The 12070-nt window shown below is 40.9% G+C and overlaps 1 protein-coding gene across 2 annotated transcripts in view; it reads left to right on the forward strand.

Moving 5' to 3' along the window:
* Positions 1-12070, forward strand: part of LOC124210717 (angiogenic factor with G patch and FHA domains 1) — a 53652-nt gene that overhangs the window by 35703 nt on the left and 5879 nt on the right. The gene's annotated exons all lie outside the window — the stretch shown is intronic.

Genomic DNA, 12070 nt, shown 5'->3' on the forward strand with positions numbered 1-12070 from the left:
AAGATTTTCGAAGTCTTCCAAGTCACAATTTGGTTACATCTTCATATTAGATCCGCTATCTTGGACTTATACATTCTCAAATTCTGACATCAGATTCGTGATCAGCGACCCTAAAAACAATATTCTGGCCAAAATATTGAGTGGATAAATGTGTCACTGAAATGACTAGTTGGTTTTGAAAATTTTTGAGGTGGAACGCTGAACTTATTACTATACGCTTGAGTCGCACGTTTCGAAACGCGTTGGAATCTAAATCGTAGGATGTTAGGAACATCGTTAGAATAAGAAAATAAAAAACAAATCTAGCGGGTTGAACAAAAAAACCTGCGTATCGTTAATTAATTGAACAACTTTTGCTCTCTATGTATGACAATATATTATAATATGTTGAAAAGTTGAGGTCCTATCCTAGTGAAAAACTTTACAGCACATCTTTATCAGGATTCTAACTCTTCTGCAATAATATTTTATCCGAGTTTCGAATATTGGTTAGCTGTAAGTAAACGTTACAACAATTTCAAATGAGTTGATGAAGTTGCATAAAAAATTAACTCGAAGATGGTTAAAGTCGCGTTAAAGATGAATGGACTCAACGTCCGAATGAAAAGTCAAAATTAGTGAAAAAACCGTTTGAACAATCTCCAGCTAAGCAATTTGCGCCAAGTACGATGAATTACCAGGAAACTTAGCGTAATTATATTACAGTTTGAACGGTTTTCATGTTTCTCTCTTCTTAAAATTTCGACTCGGAACGATTCCACAAGTGCATGTAAAATCGGCGTAAAACTTTTTATTCTCAGACCGAAAAAATTTACAACGTATAAAATGGAACGAGTTCGGCTCGTCGATCGGTCGACTATGTTTAAAAAAAAAAAAAAAAAAAAGAAAAAACACTATCCGAGTTCGCCTTCCATTTCTGCGATTAACGACCACCACTCCAGCATCAGGCACGTGTAGACGTATGTAAGTATATCAGAATCTCGAGTATTGCGAGCATCTGTCGGGATTTCTGGAGTATAAGGGAGCACGAGTGTCTGGATCCCCGGAGGGAAGCCGAAGGGCACCGAGGGAGAGAGGAAGGGAGTGTTTAGGCTGAGTCAGTCGGGTGATATCATTTTTATAAGCCTCATAAAATCCGAAGAAATAGTTTTGGCAAGCGAAACGAGGCTATTAGCCGTCCCGTCCGCGTCTCACGAAGGGTCCCTCCGCTATCGAGGGATATAATATCTTTCGCCGAGTGCGCGCCCGTGCGCTGTTATATAGGCGAGTTTTTTTTATCGCGGGGATGCCAGTGAAAATTAGTCAAGCGACATATCTCGGCCCCTTAGGGCCGCTCGACCCTCTTGACCCTTCCATATATGTGCACGGCGGGCCGGGCGGAAAGAAAGAAAAAACAGAAAAGAAAAAAGAAAAAAGAAAAAAAAAAAACCAGACCTATCTTAACAGCTCAGGGAACCTGCAGGCCTTGGTGTAGGTATAATGTTCATTCGTTTTTCGAACCGGCGGAGAGATAGCGGAATCGGTAAATGCTCCGAGGAAAGAATTTCGTCCCTTAAATTCCCCGGCGAATTGTAACACGTGCGTGAAGATATCCCGGCATTCTGCGGGGATGGAAAAAGGAAGGAAAAAAAAAAAAAAAAAAACCACTATTCGGAACTCGTACAAGCACTTGTAACTATTTTTCAAATTGTTTGTTTTTTTTTTTTTTTTTTCTCCTCTTGCGACAAACACCGTATCATAACCGAGATTGTAACCCTTTGAAAAGTCTCGCGTTCCCAGGTAAATTTTTTACAATTGTGTGCAAAGAAAAAAACTGTTACATCGTACATGCGTTGTTTGGAAGTGAAGAAAAATTATCGGTCGTGGTAAAAAACGAAATAAAAAGACAGTAGATAAGCAGAATCAGCCACGATGTAGAGCGTGTATTAATTGATTTTTTTTTTTTTTTCCTCTATTCATTTTCTTTCACTTTACGGAGAGAAGAATTTTCACCTACGTTTAAAGATCATTTTGAAAAACCGTAGTAAGGTTTCAGTTTGAATTTTCCCCATGAGAAATAATCGATTTATTAAGATAAATTACCTGAATTTTCAACCATTTAAAATGTTTAACTTTCCTCTTTTATTCTAAATCGGTAAGCTCCTTTGCTGGTCTTTTGTTTTCAACCACCCTCTGGGATGATTCTTTGGGTTACTGTAATACGTCCCGAAGGACACTGCACAGACGATCCCTACGACGCTTGCGAAAACCTTTCGAGCGAGACCCAAGATATAAATTTTTTTCTTCTCCTCTCTTTTCTTTCCCCTTTTTTCCTCGCCTCTTACGTTTATCGCATAACACTGAGGCTGAAGTTGCGGCTAACGCGCGGACTGCGTAAGCTTTCGGTCGCCTCCGGAGGATAATCGCGTCTCACATGTCTGTCGGTAACACATTGGAATCGTTATGATCGCAACACGAAGAGCAAGCAGCGCAGGAATTTATTCCTCTTATATTTTATTCGTTCGTTATTAAACTCGAAAAAATTTAGGAGATCAAGAAAAAACTGAATTTCAATAAAATCGAAACCAAAATTCACCGCCTATTTTTTCCTCTCGCTTGTTCAACGCTTTGCGAATTTTTAACTCGATTGTACAATTTGCCCGCTATATTTCAAAGAACTTATTTCGGAATTATATTACATAATTACATCCTCCGCGTTCTTTTTTCCGTCAAGTTACCTGACCGTGACGGTATAAAAAGTTGGGCCGATCGTTGAAAGCGGCAAATTCTGAGTGCATCGTGGGGCGAAAAAGGGAGACGAAAAAAACAAAATCACTGACACAGGACAAATGAGCGCGATTTTTTAGCGCTAGTCGCGGTTAAGGACCAGGCTAAGCCTGTTGATTTCGGTACCCTGTTGCAGCAATTCGCCGCCTGTAAGGCCCAGTGCCAAATAAATGCGTGCGTTGATTTCTGATACCGCGGGTATAAGTCCCTTGGTGCCTCTGATATACGGACAAATCAAACACGCCCCTGCATCACGGCAGAGCCGGCGATATTTCATCGGCAAACTTTACAGCGATAGCGAGTTTGGTTATTTTCTACCTATTTTACATTTTTTCCACTCGCTTTTGCCGTGCGTTTTTTAACAGAGACACGATGCTGTTTTTATTTTTCATCACGTTTTTTTCCCCGCGCTAAATGTCCGCGAAGCTTATCCTTTATCTGAGAGGATATTTAAAAGGTGTGCTCTCACGTTGTTCCCATTCAAATCCAAATCGGGGCTCATTATTCCTTCTGGGAAAAAATAAAAATATATTCAACGATTCAACGATACCGAACGGTAGAAATTAACCTTGTACGTTCTAAATGAGGATGAAAAAAAAAAGAGAGAGAAATATAGAAGATTAGGTTACTTCTCGGTATAATACAAAGAGACTTTGCCCTAGATTTTAAAATACATACTTTCGGCGCGAAGAGTCTAAAGTTATGCAAATGAAACGATGATGAAATTGTCGGAGGTGATTAACGATTTTCAGACCGTCGAACGGAAACTCGGACGATTACGGAGCCTGCATGCAGCGATGCAGGTTCAGTGGAGCTCCGCGGCTCGCATTGGCATCACAAACGGCAGGAAATTGAACGCTAGAAATAATTAGCGGGTCTATTTACGACGCTCTTCGCCTTTCAATCGCATTGTGTTTGCCCGTAGCTGAACGGCGGCGGTGAAACTATCACGGAAATGAGCTTGCAGCGGAAACTGCGTGCCTGTAATCCGCCGGGTATGCGGGCCCGGATGGAACGTGCGGAAGATGCGCCCAGTCCAGCAAAAGCCGGTCTGCCCACAGCTGCCTGGGTTCAGACTGCGGTAAAAGCCGCGATGCTTGACTGCAGACTGCGTAATCCAACCCTGCGGCAGCAAGACTATCGCCTTTCCAGATACGGCAAAGCGAAGCGGAGCCGCACGCGAAACGTGAAACTGTGATCTGCGTGACCACCGACTGATGCATCGTTAACCCCTGAAACTGAAACAGAGTTTCGCTGATGCACCGTAACGAGCGGATTCTATCCGGCAATTAGACGACCTAGTCTACGATCCGTGCTTTCATTCAGTTTCTCCCTGAAATCGGTCCGGACAACGCGTTGCAGGCGAGAAAGTACAGCGAGGGCTAAAAGACGTCGGATGTTATAAAATCCGAAGACGTTTCGAAGTCATATTTCTCGTAAAAAGGCGTCTTTTCGAATTGTTGAGCCTTATCGTTCGCACGACGAATGCTTTTGCGTTCTCCATATTTTCGCCGTCTTGGCTTGGAGACGATGTTTTTCTTCCTGTCTTGCTTGCGAGACGAGCCGATTAGAAAGGCTTTCGTAGGAGATCCGAATCTCGTAAGAGACGTCGAAGTAGTATTAGCTTAACGCCAAAGTATAATTTGCAGAAAGTTAATTTTTTTCTCTTACAGCGATGCGGGTTCATTCGGAATCAGGATAATTGATGGAACTTAGGTAGCAGTTAATTACGACAGTATGTCGAACACCCGTGAATTATTCATCAGCTGCAACGTTAAACTACGGAAGGTCCGATCTGTGATCAAGCTCTAAAACGTGCGCATGACAAATATTTGCGACTCGTCAAACGATCTACTTTATTCCAGACTCAAAATCCTTACGATGACGAAAAATTGCCTGTGAAATAAATGCGTCTTTGCGCCAGAGACCCTGTAAAACAAAAAATGACATTCGACGCGTTGTCCGAAAAGCTTGAGAGCCAAGTCAATGCAACGCTTCGGATTCCCTGCGACTAGTTTCGCCTACCGAAGATCTCGGAGTTGGCCAACCGACGTTGATGTCTCGAGTGAATGGTACCGTTTCTAAGGGCCTAGAGTGAATAGAATCCAGCGGTGTGACGCTGTACGCGTGATACGTATATTTAGTGCGGTAGAAAACAGGAAGGACCACTTGACCCATATTATACGAGTATTTCGTGCGTGGAGATACGTCCGTAATATCAAAGCACCACGATTATCACAGTGATGATGATCATTGGTGTGTTTTCGTCTATCCATCCAGGCATTCACTGTCTAACGTTGAATCTCTACTCGGTCGCAGGGCATTTGAGGATTGTTTATGTCGAGCTAGCTGCCTCCCTCATACGCACATCCGGCACTCTTCTACGGCCTAAGGGTCCAATTGTCGGTAATGCGTACCTTACGCACGGTTCTTTTCCATCGCGAGACCTGGAACTGCCCTATCACCGACTTGGACAGGGAGAACAACGTGCCGTGAATGGAATGCCGCGGACACAGGGCGTTTAAACGGTTAGATTTCAGCTGGGAATTTCGGAAGCCAACTCGTCGAAGCGTTTTTCGAAAGGGCACAGCTTCTGGGACCCGATTATTCGATCACTGGATGTTGATCAGGGCGCCAACAAGGCGTTCCGGTAACCCTGATCATACCTGACTAAATTTATTCTCGTATTTATTGAATTTTTCCGGGTTTCGAGAGTGTTCGCAAGTGTGTTACACCCCCATTCGTACAATTTTATGACCGGCCATCATACATCTCTAGGTATAATGGTACGACGGAGAGCAAAGTTTGCACTGTAAACAGTGAAACGGAACTGTGACGAAGTCACGAAACGGTTTCACTTGGCGCGTGATGTAAAGTCCTCGTTCCAGCAGCTTTTCTACTTCCACCTGTGGCGTTGCCATTCTTCCGTTATCGAAGGCTAAGGACGACGAGGTTTCATGTGCGAATGCTCTCTGTCTGGCGAGACATACGTTATATAGTTTCTTCTCCATTTCAGGCGCCAGTGTTTAGAGTAGATATAAAAGTATTTCCGTCAAACAGCAATGCTGTAAAAACTCTAGAGCCGTACAAGTAATGCATGACTCCCAGGAGATAAAAACACGCGGGATACTCGGAACGTGATCGCGAGGATAATTCAATTTGCAAATGGACGAGAATTCCGATGTTAGCAAGAAACTTAAACTCAAATGATCAGATGTCGACCATCCGTGTTACCGTATCAATTTCGAGCAAAGTTTTCACTTGCATCGCTTGCACTGTTAAATTTGATCTCGTTCTTTTAACTCTGGGTTCTCTCCCTCAGGGGCGGAAAAAAATCTGCTTTTCGTATAATTGACAAATTAACGAGCTCGCTGCTGTTGGGATTAATTAACGACAAGCCTCCGGAGTCGATTTACAACCAGAGGGAACGTTTGTGGTCTAAAACTGCCGTGTGTTTGCTGTCTGCCTCGGCTCCGCAGCCTTTGCTTTCCCTTTTGCTTTGGCTGGTGGCTTTTCTTTTGCTCACTCTGCTTTGACTTCTGCTTTGCTTACCACTACAATTCATGTCAGCACCGCAAGCATCAGCCACCCTGGCATTTCTCTATCGTCAATTGCGATTATGCGGTTTTATAACACTGGTCAACGAAAATTCACTCTTTCCCGAGTAACGTAAAAACGTTTAACTGATTATGTCAAGAATAAGGTTTAGTATAATAGAATTGATATTAGAATGTTTTGGATCCGAACAATTTTATTGTAATATGATTATTTTTTTTACTTTTTCTAAAAATACAGTTTTTTTGAACAAAAATTAGGTTATATATAGTGTCACGGTACACCAGTGAATAAAATTTGGTTACAAAGATGTTGCTTATTCATTTTTAAATACCTATAATTTACCCTCATTACAAAACCGTATTTATCTTGACTCGATCAGATCTAGTTTTTGCGTTACAGCTACTGCCGTTAAAATTGGATGTCTATCGTTTCGACTTACCTTGTTTGATTCAGGGTGTTTTGTTATTTACAATGAATACCAGTTAGTTACAATAAATATGGTTTTACAATGAGGGTGGATAGGTATTTCAAAATTAGTAACCTCCTTCCTTGTTAAAAAATTTTGTCGATTAGTGTAATGGAGAGTTAAGGAACTGGGTGCATTTTTCGTTTAGCATTTGTAACTGCTTCCGCGGTCAGTGAAAAGCGCCAAAGGTTTGCGGCTGTACCGAAAGGTTCAAACCGTCCAAGTTCAAGCTCAAGCTTTCGTTTTCTCCGCGTCAATACCGTGCCGAAAAGCAATCTTTTTTTAATTTTTCGTTAAACAGTCAGTGCGTCACGGGAACAACTTGTTTTTCCCAAGAGTACCGCACGTTTATTCATATACTGGTCAGATTTATGCCAGAGATAACAACTACACTCCTCACTGCATCCGTGGAGTCTATTTTCGTAAAACCTTCCGGGTACGACGTCATTTTATACGATATGCGTACGAACAGTTATAATCGCTGGGAGGTAAAAGAAACCCGACAAATGTTACAAATTCCTTTGACCTATAAATTTATTTTACTTGCTCTGGTTCTGGTGTACCGAGAATCAAACCAATGTTTCCATCTTACAGCCAAGCTCGCGTAGATCATAGTCTCGGGCTTATTTTCGAACGAAACTGGCGCCGATCTTTCGACCAGCAGCTTTTCGTTGTTTATATATATGTATAGATACAGCGCATGCTGTCAATTACCATGATCGTGCGGGACCTCGAAATGGTTGTCTCAAAAATTGGTCTCGAACACGCGAGGATGCCTCATGTTCCTCAATCGGGAGTGGAAAAGAAGAGTAAATAACTCGAGGAACAATAAAGAAAGATGAGGAGCAGACGTAACGGGTGCAACGTGCAACTCGCCTCGTCGAAATATGGCGATGAGGATTCCGGATGGCCTTGTGAGTCTCGAAACCAGTCTACTCTGTCTGCCTGCATGGGAATGCCCGCAACAATCGCTCGCACCTATCGCATACATGCATGCCTAATCAGAGGTGTTTGAACCTCCTCTCTCCGGATGAGTGAGTGTGCAGCGCTTCGTGCATTATGTGTCTGCGGGATATGAACATATATATATATATACACATACACATACATATACATGCATAATAACGCGCATCCGCAGCGTGATGCAGACGGCTTCTTAATAACAACCGGTGAAATTGGGTACAAGGTACGGTACATACCGGGACAATCTCTTGAAACTTGAAAATCAACCGCGCATGCGCGAGTTTTATCGGCTATTCGCGTAGGTTGGCCATCCCGAGTTTTCAGCTGTCAAACTGTTTCCGGCGGCGATGTGGTTGATGCGAGTTTTCGAGGTTAGAATCTCAAACAATTGAGGCAGTGACTCGGAAAGGTTTGGTTTGCATTTGTTGTCGGGTCTGAAAGTTGATTCTTCAAAGAACGTTCGGAATTCAATGCTTACGCTCTTTCAAAATTCAAACGTACACATTTTTCGTACGTTGGCCCCGCCTGCATCGCGGACAAAAATATCAACGCGGGAAGATTTCGTCGACCAATGAGATTGAATTACCCGGCGCATGCGCGGTTCATTTTCAAGTTTCAAGATATTGTCCCGGTATATGTACACCGTACCGTCTACCTTAGGTGCATAAAAGAAATGTGCGGAATCATCGAATAATCGACTAATGACGAAGCAGCCGGTTCGGTTGGTAAAAAGAGGAGATAAAGTCGGCATGTCGATGTACGTACATACCTACGCCTATACGAAGAGGAAAAAAAAAAAAAAAAAAATGATACACCAATGTAACAAAAACCGGACGATGGATCGTTGGACATGAAATTGAAGAACGATGCCGAGGTTGAAATTGTCCCTCCTCCTATTTCCACCGACATGCAGGAGACCATCTCGGAACCAGCGGGACCATTGTCGCTCGGCTTCACCGCCGGGTTAACTACAAGTGCAATAGTGTAATCGGTTCGTGGAAGGAAGCGTCAGAATACCTTTCCCGAGAATATGTCTCGGATGACTTCTTCCGATGCAGTGTGTTGCACACGTTATACCTTATACACCTGTAAGCTCCGCGTACGGCGTATAAGCTTACACAAACATACTTGGAGCTATTTTTCCATCAACTCTTCTCTTGTACCAGTTACACCGCGTCGTTATGCGCCCCTGATCCACTGCTACCGAGAAAATTATTCCTGGCTGGCATTCCTCCGCTCCACGATCGACGCAAATTCAGACTAAACACATTGTCGACGTATAAACGATCGCGTAACTTGTTATTGCTAGTTACGCAAATAACGTCTATGCGTGAGAAGTTCACTTTCATCACCATACCTTGTAGTCTCGTCTCGGTCCAGGGTTGGAGGAACTTGCAAATGTGCGCACACAGGTTTATTGATTTATTATCGTAGAATTGCACAACGATCAGGGCTTACAATACGCCTTACGTATACACAAATTTATAACAGTCTGCGAAGTAGGCGCACGGAATAGCCGATGGAGCTTTACAAACTAGCACGTGAGTATAACTATCTTGCCTGACCGTTCTCCGGTGTATTATTATTATTGTTATGTAAAACCGACCGATATTATTAGCGGGAAAATTTACACGACGAACGAAGGGAATGCAGTTTGAAATTTTTGTTGCGAAATATCAAAGCTGCATGAACAGATTGGCAGGAAATCTGGAAATTAAACAGCCTAAAAGTGCAGTCGCGTGATATCTTTGAGGGCTGAAAAAAGGTAATGGCATTAAAAAACACTTACATATACATATTATACATGTACATAAAAAAACATTGTTTGTACGAACAAATAAGTTTAACCTGCCTCGCGTCGATTTCGTGATCGAATACGCGAGGTTGATTTTCACGAGGTGCTTGTATTGAATGGATTTGTAAAATTGGTTGAAAGCATCTTCTTCTTTCCTTCGTTCTTTTTTTCTCTTTCTCCGTGACGTTAATACGTCTCAGGTATTCCGGAACTTAATGATATTCGTGCCGGGGAAGTCGGAGTCCGCCTTAGATGCGTATAAATAGTTTTATGAATGAGCCAAGATTCCGAGAACGAGATTTGCATCGGCTTCTGCTTACCCTGAGAAATTATAAATAAAACAATTTTACAAAAAATTTACACGCGTGGGTGTCAATGTTGTAAAAATTTCTGTGCGACTTTGAATTAGCCCCAATAATACGCAACACAAATCTTTTGGCAAAGGTTCTTAAGACGTTCCCCAAAACTTTGGATCTTCGATAGAATTCAGGACTTTTTTAGACGAAACTACGTCAGAAGAGGTCTTGTTCGAATACTCTCTGTTCCTGAGAGTATAATAAAACCACCGATCAACTTATTGTTACGATTCAATTGTTATGCCCAATAATAACGAGTTAATTGTTCTAAATTGTGGAAATTGCTTCTGCACTCGTCGACGGTCGATGAACAAACACAAGTTTCGAATTGTCCAACTCCTGGAAATTCAACCGAAAGCCGACAAAGCCTCCTTTATATTTGCGTAATCAATTCTAGGGTATATCGATTACTTGAACAGTATTAATTGAAATAGTCTTCTCTGTATTTGACGTGAATGATCGGTATATTCAGTGATTCAATCAAGGAAAAAAAAAATAAAAAAAAAAAAACAACAACAATAAAACCGTCGAATTTATTACAAAACACGACATTGACAATTTCTGTACGCAATACCGAAGGCATCGCGCATCGTAACAACAACCGAATTATTCGCTCTACAAACTAGCTGCTCCGTGATGTCGTTCCATTTCTAACAAAATTGGTTGGATGAATTATAGTAGAAATATTGTATAATTTCGTATTAGACTTTACTCAATTTCTCTACTAGATCGGAAATATGCAATTGTCGCACATTGCCAAAGCCCAGAATTTCCTTCGCAGATGTGTGTCCTCGGCGTTTAAGATTCGGAATAAAAAACGTATTTGAATTTAAAGAATTTGAAGAAAAACTTTGCGTCAATTGATCGAAAAATGAGACGATGTTTGAAAATATTTAATTCTGATGATACAGATATTATAGTGTAGGTAGTAACAGAAGCATCGCACGGTATTCTCGAAACATTTGCAGTTTTACGTTGAAGACAGTTACTAACATTCTGCCCCTACTATATTTTTGATTCGTTCTCAAGACTATAGTCATTATTTATTTACCAGGATTAAATAACAAATGTATTTACATGAAGGTACAAATGTAAAAACCTGCAGGATGTTACTAAAATCTGTACGTATAGGACTGGTGTACTAACAATAAAAAATTCTAGAATAACTAAATAAAACAAAAAATAAAAGAAAAAGTAACAATAATTCAGCTAATTAAAAGAGAAAATTATACTTATGACTAGTAGACAAGTCCAAAATTAACCATATTTACATTCCATTGAATTTTCACATCATTGAATTAATTACGTCTTACACATTACCACTAAATTATTACCCATTGATTTATTTCATTTTTCAATGATTTAGTATTTGAATACAGTATTTTTAAATCATTCGGTAATCCATTAACATAATCCAATAGCAACCATATAACCTCTTTTGTTACTAATAGTTTCTATTCGCTGTGGCATAATGATATTCTTATTTGATTTCATTTCATTCATTCCCAAGATTCGTTCGTACGGTATTTCGGATACGATTTTTTATCACCCTTTTGCAGCCCTTTTCACAGACTTTCCAGCGAGTCGTTTTCTTCGATTCACCCAAAGCACGCAGTGTCGGATACACCGGAACGTCAGAATCACCTAAAATAATCAAATTTCGATTGCATGAATTATTTTCAAAACTCGATTATTTTTCCTAAAAGTCGGTTTTTGTTTTTACCTCCACGAACGAGGTAATGCAATATCAATTCACGTGATTAGAGTATCAGTTATTATCATCGTCTTACTTACAAAACACCTATTTGATACAATAAGTGAAAGATAACCGCACTGAGAGAAATTTTTAGTTGCGGTTCATTAGTTTTCTAGATGTTACCGGAAAGTCTATTATCCGTTACTATTCTTTCTCATTACGATCACCGTTGCTATATTTTCTTGCAACTGCTGCGTAAATTTAATCCTTGTGCAAGAACAAATTGACGTTAAATCCTTATTCGACTAAAAACGTAGAGTAAACCTCACAAACTGATTTTGCGTTGCAATAATCAAAAAAGGATCGACGATAGCGCAAAATGGTAACTCGTACCTCGTTCTTCGTAATTCCATCGATATTAAAACAATTTTTTTAACCTCCCCCCTTTTCCCGAATTCTTCTCAGTGTGA

Source organism: Neodiprion pinetum, chromosome 1, assembly GCF_021155775.2.
Source record: "Neodiprion pinetum isolate iyNeoPine1 chromosome 1, iyNeoPine1.2, whole genome shotgun sequence".
Classification (NCBI taxonomy): Eukaryota; Metazoa; Arthropoda; class Insecta; order Hymenoptera; family Diprionidae; genus Neodiprion; species Neodiprion pinetum.